Here is an 18,136-nt window from a genome sequence, read left to right on the forward strand (position 1 = left end):
GGGCCTGGGGGAATTGCTAGAGGGGCAGTTGGTGGAGCATAGGGTGGTGGCGGTTTGATGATTCCCCCCTCCTCATCTTCTGGGTCTGGTATCACCGGGGGCTTTTCTGCCTTCCCTGCCGGTCGAACTGTACAAATTGTATTTCGTGGGGCGTCGCCTTGGCAGGCTTTCAACCACGGTGGATTCTTTTCTACATTGGTTTTCCAAGTAGAAATGTAAGGGATTTGGTCGGGGTGGACATTCAATATGTTCTGGTATAATGGGCTGATTAGTTGCAAATCAAAGCTTCCTCCTGACGGCCAATTAGTTTGTGCGGGCCAGTCAACTTCACATAATGTCCTCATTCTCTGTTTTCGCAATCTGATTCCCCAATCATCATGCTTTGTGGCCGCTTTCCAGTTCTTTAAAAAACATTCCAGAGGACTACATTGGCTTGCCCCAGACCCCATTTTTTTTTTTTTTTTTTCTTTCAGATACTCCGCACCTGACTGGGCTGTAAATTCTTTCACAGTTCACACGATACAGATTGTGGTCTGCACGAGGTCGCCCTGGCAGAAAACGCACAACCCTGCAATCGCTCGGCCAAGGGGAACGCTAGGCCCCGACCCACACTTGACAACAATTCAGTCACTGGAGTATCTGACATGCAACATATAACATACAAATCACACCATTATAATTTCAACATGCAACACACAAAACACACCAATACAACTTCCCCTCTGTTTCCCTTTTACCCAACCTTTCTGGCGGCAAACTACTGCAATCGGCCAGTTCTCCCCTCTGTTTCCCTTGTACCCAACCTTACTGGCGGCCCTCTGCACAACCAGGTGAGGCTTGATCAGACCTCGCCCCCCTTTTCCTTGGGGCCCACGCCCTGTCCCTTGGGCTTACCGTTTTCCGCTGCGGATTCCCTCCTGGCCAGTCCTCTTTTCTCCCTCGACCGAGGTCCCTACTCAGGAGCGGTGTGGCCGGCTTCTCCCACGAATCAGTAGGGTGCGCGCTGAAGCCTGCGGACTCCGGTCCGAGCTGTTCACCTGGTCGAGCCTGGCTCTTCCCGGCCCCCTTGGGGTGGGGCAGTTTCCCGGCCAACGCACCAAGCTGTAGGCTTATGCCCTTTACTTTGCCAGAGAATTGCTTACCCGCGTCCCCAGGACCGAGAAGAGAATAAAAAAATTCCAGGAAAGTTTCTTCTTTGGAGAAAAGAGTTTTATTGCAAATCTGTGCACAGAGACAGCCAGCAGAATATAGTTTCTGAAATCTGACTGTGCAGCAATACGCATCTGCAAGCCTTCTTATACTTTAGAGTATTTACCCACCTCCCAGACCTCCCCCAAAACTTCCCCCAATCAGCTGGCAAGTTTCCAACTTATTCCTTATATGGCACATCTATATTTGCTGGCTAAGGCTGTTAGCTAAGCACTTCTTAAGCACCCCCTCCCACCTCCTTGTACACGTGTCCTTCGTATCTCTTCTTATCTTGCATTACTTAAAGCAGAAGCAAAGCAGGAAACATCTTGCTAGTGGTTTTTAGTTGACAGCAGTTTTTGGCTAGGCAGGAAACGACCTTCTGACCTTTAACTAACATCAGCAGTTTCAGATAGCTGGTTAGACAGGAAACGGCCTCCTGACCTGTCTGATTTAGACTTTGCAAATAACTGCATTTTTGGGTTTGAGCTTGTGTAACCATCCTAGCAGAGTGCCGGAATTTACTATGTGTAGATAATATTAATGATTAACCGTTCCCCTCTCCCTTCACAGACAGATCCACAACTTGGAAAAGCAGCAATGATGTCCTGAAACAGATCAAAACGTTCCAAAACCAAACACAATTAATAACATTCTGAAAGCAGTTGAGAGAGAAAAAGCACTTGGCACACGGCAAGGCATGCTCCTTGCTGCTTTGCAGAAATTTAACCAAAATAAAGCTTTTGCCATGCAGGTAAAATGCAGCTTCTTGCAGCAGCTTTCAGGGCTGGGAGTAGCCAAATCGACCTTGCCTCCCCATGGGACTCCAGCACCCATTTCCCATCCTCATGGCGCCCATCCAGGAAGAGGAGAACAGACCTGAGCATCAGCCCCTCAGCTCCAGCCCCCCTCCCTCTCCAAGCCCCACACAACCCCTCTGGCTCCATCATATCGCTTGCAAGCAAGCCAAGTCACAAGCAGACTGAACCCAGTGGCAATGAGTTGTTTGTCCAAATACTGTACTGGGTTCGTGGGGAGTGTTTCCCCCTGGCATTAATTAGAGGGCACCAGCCCCCAAGACCTTCCTGCATATCATTTCAAGGGGCTCATTTCTGGTGCAATAACTGGTGTTGGGAATTCCCATTGTTCTAGGCGCATTTTGCCCATTAGAGCAAGCAGTTTCTGAGCACAGTATTGCGCCTAAGATTTCAGATTAAAACTGCAAACTGAAAGGAAATGAGGACCTTTTTCTGCCTTCCCCCTTCTAGCTACTCTCTGAAGACTGGAGAAGAGTCCCTCGTAAGAATATTAGGGGGGTGGGCAGGGGAAGGACTAGACCATGTGAAAAATGAACATAATATTTTAGCTGCAGTTCATTGATTTTCAGCTTTGTATTCTTGTTATCAAAAAAGCGTGCCTAGAAATTCCGTTGTTGCACCCATAACGGAGGTTTAAGGTGCCCTTTAGCTCCTAGCTTTCATATCTCAGTTTCTAATGCTGGCAACGTGTGTTAACAGCAGCCCCACTCTGCCAAACAGCCACTTGGGATGTATCCCCAGCTAAACACTCCAGTGTACTTACAGGCCTAGTAAATCCAATGAACCCATGATTCAGTGCTAGAAATCTCCCAGGTGCCAGGCGTGTTTTGCTACTGGCACAGGTTCAGTTGCGACCATGCAGAAATCTCTGGATGCCAGACTGGCAACTGACATCTTTCCACCTTCACCGCATCAAGCAGTTGGTCCCTTACCTTTCCCGCCCCGACCTGGCCACAGTGATCCATGCGGCGGTCATCTCCAGGCTTGACTACTGTAATTCGCTCTACGCGGGGCTGCCCTTGAAGCTGTCCCAGAAACTCCAGCGGGTGCAGAATGCTGCAGCGAGGCTCCTCACGGGGTCTCTGCCATGGGAGCATATTCAGCCAGTGCTTTTCAAGCTGCACTGGCTCCCGGTGGAGTACAGGGTCAGATTTAAGGTGCTGCTTTGGACCTTTAAAGCCCTTCGCGGCCTAGGACCCTCGTACCTACGGGACCGCCTCTCCTGGTATGCCCCACGGAGAGCCTCAAGCTCCATAAATAACAACGCCCTAGTGGTCCCGGGCCCTAAGGAAGTTAGATTGGCTTCAACCAGAGCCAGGGCCTTTTCAACTCTGGCTCCGGCCTGGTGGAACGCTCTGCCTCATGAGACCAGAGCCCTGCAGGATCTGATTTCTTTCCGCAGGGCCTGTAAGACAGAGTTGTTCCGCCTGGCCTTTGGCTTGGAGCCAATTTGATTCCCTCCCTCCCTCTCTTTCTTTTTTCTTTTCCTTCTCCTCCTTCAATGAGGCTACATTTTAATATTTTAATGTTCCATTATTTTAATGTATTTTACTTTTGTTTTTAAGTTGCAATCATTCATCTTATTTTTATTATTGCTTGTAAGCCGCTCTGAGCCCAGCCTTGGCTGGGGAGGGCGGGGTATAAATAAAAAAATATTATTATTATATATCTCCACCTGGCTGGTCCCTCCAGCTTTCTTAAGCAGGTCAGCAGAAGAGCCTGTTCACTACCTTTATATCCCACCTTTTCCTCCAAAGAGTCCATGGGTGACCCCCCCCCCCCGTTAATTCCTACAATGACCCTGTGAGGTAGATTAAGAGGCCATGACTGACGCCAAGGTCCCCCAGTGAGCTTCAGGACAGAGCTGGAATTTGAACCCTGATCTCCCAGGTCCTAGCTGACACTACTTCTGCTATGGGGCAGCTCTATAAATTAAGTAGGTAAAATAAAAGTGGGAAAAGCAAAATGCTACTTAGAGAAGGATCTGGAATATTCCCCTTGAAACTTTTTTGGATTCTGGATTGTTTTATTTGATGTTCTAATGTGTTGTAAACTGCTTTTGAGGCTTTTTCTTTAAAATATAAAGTGCTACAGAAATAAAATGAATAATAACAAAAAATAAATTTCGCTGTAAAAAAAGAGGAGCCTAGACATTTTATTATGGCGATGGTAACCTAGGTTTAAGGTGCCATTTGGCAATTAGCTTATACAGTCAAACCTCGATTGTCAAATTTAATCCATTCCAGAAGACCATTCGACTTCTGAAACATTTGACAACCGAGGCACTGCTTCTTGCACTCAAGCGGAAGCCACGTCAGATGTTCGGGTTCCAAAAAGCATTTGGAAACCGGAGCCTTTACTTTCGGGTTTTTAGCGTTTGGGAGTTGAAACGTTAGAAAACGGAGCCGTTCAAGAACCGAGGTTCTGTATATGTGAGTTTCTAACACTGCCAGAATTACTGGGGCCAAAAAGTGGTATATGAATAAATGAGACACAATAATAGAATCATGGAATTGTAGAGTTGGAAGTGGCCCTGAGAGCCATCTAGTCCCTGCAATGCATAGCTATCCCATACCGGGATCGAACCTGCAACCTTGGCATTATCAGCACCACACTCTAAGCAACTGAGCTAGACGGGTGTTGTTGGACTACAACTCCATCATCCCTGACCACTGGCTAGAGATGATGGGAGTGGGAGTCCAACAACGCCTGGGGACCCAAAGTGGAGACAGATTGCTGTAGAGTCCAGAAGCTGGCCGGACCCTCTCCGCCGGAACTCCTCAGTGACCCTCACCCATCAAGGCGCTCTGGGCATGCACAGGAACCACTTGCCCTTCTCAAGCACCTTCTGCAATGACTACTTACGTGTTCCAAGCCCCAACAGTCCCCCGCCCTCCCTGCAAGGTGCTTCCAGTCTGCTATCTAAATGGCAAGACACTCTTCCCCACTGGGTCCCTTCTCACCAGAAGTGAGAAGCCAGATACCACAACGGAAAGCCCAACAACTCCCCACCGGCCCAGGCCCTGTTCTTCACCTCAGTGGCCAGGCAGGCGGAGCTCCAGCTACAGATCCCCACCCCGCCAGGGAAACCTGCCCCTTCCCCCCAAAAAGCAGTCCACCTCACGTCTTGTGGCGGGGAGTTCCGGAAGCTCATGCTGTGCCTGCAACGTGGAGGAGGCTGCTGACACCACATGAACACCCTTGCCCTCCTTTTGAGCACCCTTTTGGGATCAGCATAGAAGCCCCTCAAGCAACATGCAAGCCCCGCCCACTGAACTGTACAGAAGCCCCTCCTTCATTTGATAGGCCCCTCCCACTTTGACCAGCACAGAAGCAGCTCCTCCCTTGGAAAGGCCTCCCTCCTCTTAAGGCCCCTCCCACTTCCTATGGTCCCGCCCCTCTCAGCCCCGCCCCCTCAATTACCGTGCAAGCCCCTCCCACCTGCCATTGCCTCCTCCCCCTTTTCCCTGCACGCCCCTCCTCGGTGGCCCCGCCCGCTCGCATCACAGGGCGGTGCCACATAAGCCCCGCCCCAGGAGACCCCACCGCAAGGGGCGTTTCCTTCCTCGGCCCCGCCCCTCGCAGGTGCCCACGTGACCTCCCCCTCCGCGTCACCCTGAGGGCGGCGGTGGCGGCTTTGCGAGTCGGGCGCCTCTTACCCTCTTGCCCCGCTCGCCTTTTTCTCTGCCTTCCTTCTCGGCCGCTCCGCCTCGCCGCTGCTGCCGAAGCCGCCGCCGCCGCCTCCCTCGCCCTGCCGCGCAACCCAACCTGCTGCCAAGTCCCGAAAGCGGGCAGGGCAGCCCCCCCGCCGTCCGCTCCCGTCCTCCGTCAAAGGGGCGATGACCGACGGCGCCACTCGGCCAATACGCGCGGCGCGTCCCTCAGCGCGGAGGCGGGACGAGCGCTGAGCTGCGCCGTTAGGTTGTCCCCGCGGGCGAGGGCGGGGGAGAGAGCGAGCGAGCGCGGAAGCGGCCAATCAGGGCCCGCGAGGACGGGCGGGGCCGCGACTCGTATGCAGATTGCGGAGGTGGGCCAGACTGCGCATGCTCCCCTTTTCATTATTCAGGAGTGGAAAAGGCGGGAAAGGAGAGGGGCGGGGCGAGGCGAAGGGCGACGAAGAGAGAAGCGCCGAGCCCGAGGTGCCGATTGTCCGTGTCTCTTTATGGGCAGTGGCACCTCGGGTTAAGAACGGAATTCGTTCCAGAGGTCCGTTCTTTCTGTTCTCATCCTGAAGCAAAGTTCTTAACCCGAGGTACTATTTCTGGGTTAGTGGAGTCTGTAACATGAAGCGTCTGTAACCCGAGGTACCACTGTATTCAGTTTCCACAATAAAGCCTTTAAAAAATATTAATAATTTAACTATTATTGTTTAAAAGCATCAGTACCTCAAAAATGAGAAAATAATACCAATTATTATTAAACTTTAACAAATAATAATCATAAAATCATTACTGCATTTGCCTCCCACCTTTCTCCCAATTTGGCAGTGGCATTTGAAGAATGACAACTGACCGAAAAAAACGCCAAATAATGTTATTTATTTTTATTTTATTAAATCTTCATGGGCGGTTTGCAATGAAATCATGATAGGAAAAACACAAAATACATTCTAGAAATAAGAACGAAAACAACCCAACAATCCCCAGAGAAGTAAAAACCGGAAGGCAACCCTTGAAACGCAGACAGAGAAGCTGAGGCCCTATATATATATATATATATATATATTCCAGTATTTGGACAGCAACCAATATGTGCAAATTTGGGAGGATAGTGAACCCAAACAGGAAGAAAAACCTGAGATTCATTAGGCAAACAAAGCAAACAATCAGCTTCAGTGGTGCATAAATTTAATGCATAAAAGGTTCTTTTTATTTTTTTAAGAAAAGCCCTTCCACAAAGCAATACTAATAATAATAATAATTTTATTGTTTGTACATCTCCCATCTGTCTTGCCAAATGCAAGGTGGTTCTTTAAAATGAGAGTCAGAACACTCTGGGTGGCTTCTAGCACATATAAAAATGAAATAAAACGCCAAACATTAAAAACTTCCAGATTAAAAAAATGCCCTTAAACTTCAGGTAAAAGAGGAAGGGAGGATAGAGCCGTTTGCGGCCATTTTGTGGATCCCTCAAAGCCTGCAGCCCTGGAGAAATCTCTCAATCTCCAATCCCCCAACGAAATCTCTTAGATCGGGGTAGGCAACCTAAGGCCGAGGGGCCAGATCCGGCTCAATTGCCTTCTCAATCCGGCCCACAGACAGTCCGGGAATCAGCATGTTTTTACATGAGTAGAATGTGTCCTTATATTTGAAATGCATCTCTGGGTTATTTGTGGGGCATAGGAATTCATTCGTACCATTTTTCAAAATATAGTCCGGCCCCCACATGATCTGAGGGATGGTGGACCGGCCCACGGCTGGAAAAGGTTGCTGCCCCCTGTCTTAGATGGCAATAAATTGGACAATAAACTTATTTCAATAAATGAGTTATTTGCAGCTCAAATCAAAGATTCAGCTCAATGCCCACTCCCAGATTTGCCCCTTGACTGGCTGCACTTTTAGATGCCCAAAAATAAAATTTAAATGAACACATTTTGCACATGGAGAAAGACTCCCGCAAGAGATGAGGAACTCCCATCTCGTCTTCACTTTTCCTGTCTTATCGGCGAGTGGCCGATAAGACAGGAAATCCTGGACCACAAAAACTATCATTTCCCCAGCCTCCTCAGCCCCCTGCTGCGGAAACATGTCCATGCCAGGAATGTGCCGTAACATTTTGCTGTGGAGACACACTTTTGTGCCCATGTGCATGCAGAGAGGGGGCAGAATAAAAGGAAATGGTGATTTCTACCAGCTGGGTGCAGAACAAAATTGCTGCAGCTGAATGCAAAAGGCTTTAGGATATTTGATTTGTCCATGGGAAAACAAAGGGAAATGGAAGACAGACTCCCTTTGCAGGGCTGTGGGCACAAGTGTTCCTGCCAAAGGGAATTGCACTGAGATATTAAGGCAGAAACATGCTTTGCAGGGAGAGAATGCATCAGGAGAAATTGAATGATCCATTATCAGAACCATTTTAAAGTGGAACGAAGCTGGACTCTGGCTGTGGCTGGAGCAAGTTAGTTCCTTGGAGGTTTTTAAGCATAGCTTGGATGTCCATCTGCCAGGGATGCTTTGCCTGAGATTCCTGCATTGCAGGGGTTGGGCTGGATGACCGCTGGGGGTCCCTTCCAACTCTACAGTTCTATGAAAGTGTACACTCAGCTCAGTGAGGGAACCAGTTGCTTCTTCTTGGAGAGAAAGCAACGTTTATCTCTTAATTTTGGGCAGAGGCAGCTCATGCCGAAGAGATGAGGCCTCAACAGGGACCACCAGCCCTGCAAGGAAGGCTAGGGGGGGAGAGAGAGCAGCTGCCACAAAGGCTGCCTTTAGGTAGGGATGGGCTGCCCACTGTCGGACGCAGGAGGCCAGACTAGGCCTGCCCACCTGGGCCTGATCCAGGCGCTGATCAGGGGGGGGAGCACCCTGGTCCATTAGGCCCCCCACCCTAGAGCGCCCCCTGGGCAAGTCACCCTCAGCCCCCAACTCCCAATTCTTCCAGGCAAAGGAGCAAAGCCAGTTTCGCTTTTGGGTGCAGGGTGCCCCCTGGTGGCCAAGGGCAGGTGGTGCATTGGTGGAGAGTCACCCATCGATGGGGAGACTGTGTCACCCGAAACAGGGCATGAAATGGGTGACATTCCAGACCTTGCGGGTGCAGCAACCTTGCAAGCTTCCAAGTCAACACTGGCCTCTCCTTTTTAAAATGTTTGCTTATAAATTTGTTGAGCTTATTACAGTAAATTAAAATAAATAAGAAAGGGGAGAAATAGAAAAGAGGAAGAGAATACATAAAAAAATAAATTTAAAGCATTTTAAATAACAAAAGAACCATAAAATATAACTATATAGTATCTATGTAGATGAATAAACTCATTGTTTCCCTCAAATATTTGATTAACTATGTGGTTTTGACAAATACGTTCCAAATATCATTAAATTTGATTGTGCGAAATCTTTGTCCGTTCATTAGTTGCAAGAATTGTCATGTCCTCTATCCATCGATCGAAGGGGGACATATTTTTGCCCTTCCAATGCAGTAAATCTTTTTGCAGATGTGTGGGCAGAGACTCTATTTTGCTGACCATCTATCAAGCCCCATAGGTTAGGTATATGAATGATATCTTCTGAAATTTTTAGCTCTTTCCCCACAACAGCATTTATACATCCTAATTCCCCCACATACACATACACACACACACACAGAGAGAGAGAGAGAGAGAGAGACGCAAATTCACCAATAATGAACACTGTAAAAAACGTAAGTTTAAAAGAAGCGTTTTCCTTTTTGCATCTCCAACAGCAGGCTGTCATCAACGGATGTTTATGCCATCGTGTGATGGAGTCCAATCAACTCAAAATAAGATCTTTTCTTGCATGAGACATAGTTTATCATCTCGTGACACATTAGAACCAGAGCTAACACAGAGCTTTCCTGAAGGCCGGTGTGAATTCAAAGCCCAGGGCAGGAGGAGAAAGCAAACACCTCCGTCAGCCCTCGGAGGGCCCTGCTTTTCCAGGGACAGTCCCAGAATTACAGAAGACATCCCGGTTCCTGATTTGATCCCGGAATGTCCCGCTTTCCTTTTTCCCTCCCCATCTTGGAGAATAATTAAAAGTGGTGTGTGCAGGGACTAAAATGGAGTCCTGTTTATACTGAAAATAAAATCCCTGCACCAAATGGAGGAAATGGTGAAGTTTCCTATAATTTTGAAGGAAAAGGTCACCCATCCACTTTAAAGTCTTTCATTGCAAGTCATTCTGCAGCCTGCCATTTCTTAGGAAGCACAGAGAAGGTTTATTCCTTTATTGTAAATGGAGCCTCACTCTGCCTACTCAGAAGTAAGTCCCACTGTAGTCAATGGAGCTTGTGACCAAGTAATTGGGTATAAAGATTGTGCAGCTTTACACTGCAACCTGAAGCATTTTTACTTGGAACTAAGTCCCACTGAGTTCAATAGCAATAGCATTTACTCTCTGGTAGGATCATTCTGTTTCCAGTATTATTTTTTCCTGCCTCCCCCCCCCCCCAGGGACTCAGGGCTGCTTACAGCTGAAATATTGTTTCATTCCATTTATCTGTAGAAGATGTTGCACACGATTCCTTCCCTCGCACCTTTTTCCTTTACAACAACCCTGTGAGGTCAGTTCAGCAGAGGCTGCCCTTGGTTCAAGGTGGCTGAGGTTGAAGCGCATAAGGCATCTCTGTGTGCAGTGAGCTCAAATGTGGGAGAAGCTTCCTGGTGGAGGACGTCCCTATTTCCATCGGAGAAAGGGGGCTCAGGGAGAGGCATGGGGGTGCCCCCCTTTTCCAAGAGGGCTGCAGCTCTCCCCTCCCTTTCCCTGTCTCCTCCGCTCCCAAACGCCAGCAGAGAGCCAACGGTTTCCACAGCAACCCTGTGAATGACGCATTTCGGGATTTGCCATGCAGGGCCTAAGGGGGACTTGCCATTTCTGATTGTGAGGGGGGCAGAGACACTGTGAGATCCACACACAGATGCACCACAGAAGCGCCACACACCCGGGGAGCAAGGCTGGCAGGTGTCCCATAACGGGGGTCTGGCTGGCCCCTGTGAGGACAGCATGCTGGTCCCCCTTGGGGCCTGACCCAGCAGCCCGGCTCTTCTGGTGTCCCTATGCAACCTCCAGGCCCAGAAGCAGTCTATCCTGATTAGTTGAGGACAGGCTCTGATCCAGCAGCCAGGCTCTTCTGGTGACCTTCATGCGCAGACGCACCTTTGTGCAAACGCAGGCCTCAAATGCAGGACCCTCCAGCACAGCAAGCGAGGGAAGGGAGAGGCATGGCACTTTTGCTTTTTCAAGAGCGGTGCATGGAGAGAAAGCTTGGCTGCGCAGCACACACGGATGACGCAGCCTTTCACGCATTTGCACACGCACCCATCCTCTGCAAACACCCCTCAGAGTCCCGAGCGATGCAGCCTGTTTGGTGCAGGAGATGCTTGCCATGTCCCTCCCTCTCCATCTGGAATCATCGGCATTGGCATGGCTCGCAGCGCAGTGCCCGTGGCTCAGGCAGAATCTCAAGGAGCATTGAATCCCCCTTTGGGAAAAAGAGACGGATGCATCGCTGGTGTCGCCCCCCACCGGGGCAGATCTCCCATGAAACAAATGAAGGTGATGTTTCAGGGCCCCAGAAGCAACTTCAGTCTGCATTGCTTAAAAATCTGGGTTCTCATAGACGCCAACTGAGTTGCCCAGCTCAAATGCATTAATTTTTTGGTGTATGTATTTCAACAACCCCAAAGTATGAGAGTCCATTACACAAAGGTTGCCAGGGCAGAGTGATCTATTGTAGGACAGCCCCATTGAAGAAGAGGCCTGGTTGCTGGTTGCGAAGGGGCCCCCATGACCAAGCCTCAGGGCTAACAACAACAACCCATCAGGCTACGTTTCTGGGTGGCATCCAGCACACAAAAAACATAATGAAATGTCAAACATTAAAAACTTCTCACTATGTAGGTCTTCCATTGCCCCCAAGTGCCCTGTTCCACCAACTTTATTTCCCCCACCTTCATCTTGTGTGTCTGTGTCAAGCAGGCAGATCAACCCCCCCTTTTAGGCACCCAAATTGCCCCACACCAAGCATCACTCCGGGCTGCTGCAGTGAGAAGAGAGACGGAGGTGCCCAGTTCTGCCCCCACAGATGACCTCCACCCCTTGCCCTCCAGGGTGGCCTTTTCCTGGCTTAAGGGGTGGCATGACCCTCAACCCTAGAAATTAACAAATGCAAGGATTTTGATTACTTGGGGGATGAAGGGAGAAGAGAAGCTGCTGAGGAATTTCTGGGGAGTCTCTGCAAATGGAGGTGGCCAAGTTGGGGCCATTAAGAAACAACAGAGGGCAATTAAAGGCCATTGGCAAGTCCAGAAAACTGGAGGTGTGAACAGAGACTGGGGGTTTGCCAGGGTAAGAGAGTTTTTTGGCAAGGTATTCTGGGAAGGAGGAGGAAGACAGACTGGGATCCATCTTGGGCAGCCCCTCTTGAAATGACCACGCTGTAAGATCTGGACTCTCTCTATGCAGACAGAAGGTGTAAATAGGGAAATAAACCATATTTCTTAAAGCTGCAACCGTCTCTGGCGTCTCTCAATTCTCCAAAGGACCACAGACCCTGGGTGAGCACCTGGAACCCCCGGGGATCTTGCAGAGAGTGGGGTACCACACAACTTTTCTAACACTACTCATTTGTTTTTTTAGTTCTCCAAGTGCGTAAATCTTAAATTTGCGTAAGTTGCGAGTTACACGTATCCTTTTTGAGGCGAGGTGACACAGGACTGCAAATACAGTTGCCCCATAGATTTGTATAATGGCATTTATAATCCTGGCAGTTTTGCCTCCATTTCCTTCTCTGATGATCCAAAGCCTTTTCCATGGCTGCCCATTGCTCCCAGTATGGCCGGGGATGGTGGCAATGGGAGCTGCCGCTGGGTGGAGAGCAGGCAAGTCCCCCCCCCCGTCACCCCTGGATAGGATCGGATCCCCTCACCTCCCTGCAGGGTCCCGACTTGACCAAAGAACAACGCCAGGCGAGGGGAGCGGGGAAGGAATGGGATACAATAAATCCATTTTTATTCGTTCATTCAAGGAAGACTATTTCTAGGATAAAAGCTACATATTGTACCATCGGTTTTGTTGGATTACATTATTATAATATGGTCGTCTTTATTTTCCCTTTTTGCTATCTTTTTTCTCTGGAAAAAGCCAGTTATGCACAGTAGCTGATGTTGTCATGCTGCCATCGTCAAGAGGGAACGTGGGGTGAGAGGGATTGTTTTTCAATTTATTTACAATGCAAAGGACTGCCTCCGTTCGAAATTTTAAAGAAGCACCATTCATGATCCAAGACAAGACATCCCAGCCGGCGAAGATGGAGAGGAGGCAGTGGGTGAGGGAGAAGAGACCCCCTTCACTGTCCTGGGCCCAGCAGACCAGAGAGCGGATTGTGCAATTCCTGGGCCAGCAAAGAAGATGGGGCAGATTCACACACACACACACACACACACACACACACACGGGGTGGGGAGACCAAAGGGAGCCAGAGGAGCACCAGCTTCCAAGCAATGAACACATCCAACTCAAATTAAAATTCACCCCCTTGATGATGGATCCGAGCGACCCACAACCAGGGAGAAAGCGGAGCAGCTGCCCGGACCCCCAAGGCTTGTGCTGGTCCTGAGCGCGCCGCCGCTGCCCAAAGGAGCCTCTGAAGGCGGCCTTGTGCAGGTCTATGGCTGGCAGCGGCACAGGGGCAAACAGGCACACGAACAGCGCAGGGACCGGGCACTGCACGCCCTGTGCCAGGATCGCGGAATTGTGCTGCTGAGTCGGACCCCTGGTGCTTTTCAAATAACCAATATAAATTGTGCCAACGCAGCAGAGAAAGTCACTCCACTGCTTCTGTTTCTGCCAGTGAGGAGAGAAGGAGCTGCCTGGCTACAGAAACCCTTGGCAAATGCAGAAACACCCGTTTTCCCCCCAGGCCCACCCCGGAAAAGCCAGCATCCCTGGGCAGCAGCAAAGACTGCAGGCTTTGACCTAGGGCCATTGGGGGTGAGAACATGACCACTGGAAGAGGAGGTCTGACTAGCCTAGTTTCCTCTTCTCACACTGGCCAAATCCTCCTCCAAACCTGGGGATCCAGATAGACTGCCTCTGGACATGGAGGTTCCACGAGGACAGCAGAAGAGCCTGGCTGCCGAATCAGGCCAAAGGGGGCCCATGGCCTCACAGGGGCCAAGCAGATGCCTCCAAGCAGGACCTGACAGACTGAGCAGCTTCTCCTTGTGCAGAATCCTCCCTTTACATTTCCAAAATCAATAGGGACTAGAGACTTGGTGGTGGTTGTTTAAAAGAATGGAAACTGACACTGATGGCACTGGGAGAGCGTAAGCCCTGCGGGATCAGGCCAGGTCAACCTGGCAGTCGCCTGTGGCCACAATGGTCACTTCGGGGAAACCTCCAAGCGGGACCTGAGCACAAGAGCAGCTCTCCAGCAACTGGGATTCAGAGGTTTCCTCCTGCTGGCTGTGTGAGCGAGACAGAGAGAGAGAGGTGAGTGAGCTCAGTGGATAAGAGCACGAGACTCTCAATCTCAGGGCCATGGGTTTGAGCCCATGTTGGGCAAGAGATGCCTGCCTCGGGGCTCTACAATTCTACAATCAATTAAAATTCACAGGACTAAGATTTTGGTGAGGATATTGTTTGAAAATACAGATATCTTAGACCTATTATTATTATTATTATTATTATTATTATTATTATTTCTATACCGCCCTTATCTCAAGGGGGTTCACAGAACAAAATACAGGACAGAAACAAGTAAATAATTAAAAAGAAACAGAAAAATAATTTCCAGATCCCCCTGGACTCCACAACAACAAACCCCTTTTGAAAACACCCGTTTCTTACTGCAATTATTTATATAGTTATAGATCTAGGAATGTGTATATTTCAAAATGCACTTTCAAAAAAAGGGACAGAAGGGCCGCTGAAAAGGGGCGGGAGAAGGGCAAACGGGTGCTGTCCCCTAGGCAGGGCAGGAGCCCCCTTCGCCCACAACCCTGGCGCTGCCCCTCGCCAACGTCCTTCCTTGAGCTCGTCCCCCCCCGCCCCGCTCCAGGGCACCCCAGAAGGTCATGATAGCTGGTATGGGGGGCAGGCATAGCTATGGTATGAAAACAACGAAAGGACATAAGCGATTCCTGAACCACCTGGTAAGAAAATCAATTTATGAGGTATGGGAGAAGTATAAAAATCTATTAGAGCAGAAGACACCATGGTGGCTCTCTCTGTTAGAAGCAGTATCTGTTAAAAAATTAAACATGAGAGGTGACTGGGCAATCTAAATAGAGCTGTTAGCAGAAGTGGAAGATCAATTAAAATGGAAAAAGTTTGAAGACATTAGAGAGCTACTAACAGATTGGTTACAGTACCATCAATTAAATGATGTCTTCAAACTGGATAAAAAAGGTTTTGGTACAGAGATGTCAAGGTTTGAAAAAGATTTGTTGGAAAATAATGTGAAATTACTTTCAAAAATGAATAAATTCATTCATTTGTCTGGGACAAAAACACTGCCACACATTTCCTGGGAACCATTTCCAAGTCTGCACAGAGTTGCAGAACCCTGAATCGGAGCCGAAGCCAAGGATCTCCTCCTCGCAAGAGTTGCTTTTCAGTGACCGCTCCTGCTATTTCCTGCTCTCCAGAATAAAGGCCGGTGCGGCACCATCGGAGGAATTCTCAATGCTGTAAAACGCAAAGCTTGTCTGTAGCTACCTAAAGCAGTTTCTTTGTACCGGAGGAACTTTGCCCCCAATTTCATCTCATGAACTGTCCAGAGATCTTTGGGATTAATCTAAGAAAGAAAATAAATGAATTATTATTAAGCAGCCAGATTGCTGACTGTGGCTGGTTAGAGAGAGCAGGCGAGCCCTTGTTGTGTCAGATGTCAAGGAAATCAATGGCCACCTGACTTTTAGACAACATCTGAATGCAAGCCTGTATAGGAAGGGTCATAGAATCACATAATTGCAGTTGGAAGGGACCCCAAGGAACATCTAGTCCACCCCCTGCAATGCAGGAATCTGAGCGAAAGCATCCAGGACTGATGGCCGTCCAACCTCTGCTTAAAAACCTCCCAGGAAGGGAGACCGTTCCACTCTTGAATAGCTCTTACTTTCAGAAGTTTAAAATGTTCTGATGTTGGATGTTTTGCTGTGTTGGATGTTTTTAATTTGTTAGAAGTCATCCATAGTGGCAGGGGCAGCCCGGTCAGATTGGTGGCAAAGAAATAAGAAATAGTAATAATTAGCATTATTAATAGCCCCACCGACCAGCGGTCAGTTTCCAGGCCCAACTCTGATTATGCCTTCTAAAGCCCTACAGAGCAGAGGTCCATGCTGTCTAGACGGCCATATTCGCCCCAAACAAAGCTGCCCAGGTTTTGAGATCTTCTCTCCTGCCACCCTCCTAGGTCCTTCACTTGTTGGGGAAGCAGGACAGGGCTTTCTCGGTGGTGGCTCCTTCTAAGCAACAGCAGTGGATTGGGGGGCTTTTAAATGTTCAGCAGCGCCCCACATGACACCAGCACCTGGCTCCTTCCTGCCTTTCCTTGCATGCAGGGCCGTTGACTCGCACTCCCCTCAATCTGCCCCTGCAGGCAACCTTGGAAGTCCCTGCCTAGGGAAACTAGCCTAGCTCCCTCCTTGCTTCTCCTTTGCAGCTGTGGACATCCTTGTTCCTAGAGGCCTTGGGGAAAGAGATTTCAAATGGGCCAGTGCAGTTTTTACTGCTTGTATTTTTTTCCTGCTGCTCTAATTCCACCAAAGCTTCAATTACTCCTTATCAGTTATATTTTGTGTGTTTCTGGATTTTATCTGCACTGTTTTAACTGGCATCAGCCGCCTTGAGTCCCAATTTAGGGTCGGTGAGGTGGGATATTATTAATGATGATAATCATCATCATCATCATCTAATAATAACCCAGCTGCAGATCAGACTTCTCCCATAGCGCCTCCTCCTGGGGGAGACATAGCCATACTGACAGGCGCTGAAGTTAAAAAGAAAAAAACACTGAGAGGCAGTGATTGTGCAATGGTTAGAGCACCAGACTAGGACCTGGGTGAGTCTAGGGTTCAAATTAAATAATCTATGGCCTTTTAAAGCTTGGGGAAGGGGCTGTTATTGCCTGATTATTTGATTACTATGCTGTCTGCTATTAGACTTTTTATTACATTTTTATTATTGGTGCTCTGCAATGTGCGTTTAATGTTGGAGAGTGCCCCGGGATCTTTTGATAAAGGGCAGTCCATAAACTTAATAAATGAAAATAAATAAAACAGATCCCTTTCACTCGGCCAGGAAGCTTGCTGGGTGACCTTGGGGGACACTCACTGCCTCTTAGCCTAGCCCACCTTGCAGGGTCACTGCGGGGATTGGAATCGCAGAATTGCCAAGTCAGAAGGGACTCCCAGGGGTCATCTAGCCCAACCCTCTGCAAGTTCCTCGGAGAGAGAGAAAAGGTGCAAGAAGATGAATGGGCAAGGAAGCGCCTGGCGAGAACCAGGTTTGGGGAGTCCAGCTCAAGGCCGGGCTGGCGCCTCCATTGCCCCTTCTCAAACCCAACCCCAGCCCCCTCTCCCTTCCTCACTCCCCTCCGTACTCACCTCACTGGCAGAAATGTTCTGTTGTGCCTTATGGTTTTATGCAGCTTTTAAAAATCAAGCCCATTCCCCCCCCCCCCACCCTGAAAATAAAAAATAAATGACATGTTCAAAAGTTCACGGGGACGTTTGCCACGTTCAGTGTTTGGCATGTTGAGAAGGGTGCTTCGTTGGGGAAGGGGGAGCTGCTCTGTGTGCCCCCAGAAACCTCAGTTTCTCCTCTGTGGCCTTGCTGGGCGCCGGTTGGCCAGGCCTCTGGGGGCACCCTTGCCTTGACGCTCCCCCTGTGCCTCCACTGGCCCACAAAGGAGACCCGTGACGTCCCTGTGAAGAGGGCCCTGGAGCAGCAGTCATCTCCACCGGGGGTTTCCTTCGAAGCAGGTAGGGCAGGGAAACCCAGCGGCATGGCAGCCCCCTGGCTGCCCCCAACATCTTCGCAGGCCAAAGTCTGGAGGGTGAGCGCGGGGGGCAATAAATGCGGGATGGGGAGGTCACAGAAGATCCTCTTTTCTTCACCCCCCTCCAGAGTCCAGCAGGGAGATTCGGGACTCAAAATGGGTGAGTCTGGGGGGCAACCTCCTTGGTCCTGCTGGCCCCCCAGTTTGCTGCGGCAGCCCCGCCTTGGTTGCAGAAGCCCTCCCCAGTGGCAGCACCAAGGGACCCCCACCCCGAAAAGTCCTTGTGTTCAAGGGGAACAAGTGGGAGGTGGGGCAGGGAAGCGGAGCGAGTCTCGTCTCCCACTTGTGGGGAGCCAGTGGGTCGGAGGGGCAGCTCCCGTAGCTGCTAAGGTGTCCTGCAGTTCCCAGTGCCTTGTCGAGAGGCAGTGCGGCACCCATAGCGCTGACAGGAC

At 49.6% G+C, this 18,136-nt stretch overlaps 1 protein-coding gene across 2 annotated transcripts in view; it reads right to left on the reverse strand.

The window, feature by feature from the left end:
* GNG7 (G protein subunit gamma 7) overlaps positions 1-5,978 on the reverse strand; it is a 69,241-nt gene extending 63,263 nt beyond the window's left edge. Inside the window, exon 1 of one of the 2 annotated variants that reach the window (XM_083422063.1) lies at positions 5,775-5,978. The gene's annotated coding sequence lies outside the window, so the exon portion shown is untranslated. Of the gene's footprint in view, positions 1-5,665 lie in introns of both variants that reach the window. The other variant, XM_083422062.1, reaches the window with a different exon arrangement.
* Between the last annotated feature and the right edge of the window lie 12,158 nt (positions 5,979-18,136).

The sequence above is a fragment of the Podarcis tiliguerta genome (genome assembly GCF_965153285.1).
Source record: "Podarcis tiliguerta genome assembly, chromosome: 18".
In the NCBI taxonomy this organism is placed as follows: domain Eukaryota; kingdom Metazoa; phylum Chordata; class Lepidosauria; order Squamata; family Lacertidae; genus Podarcis; species Podarcis tiliguerta.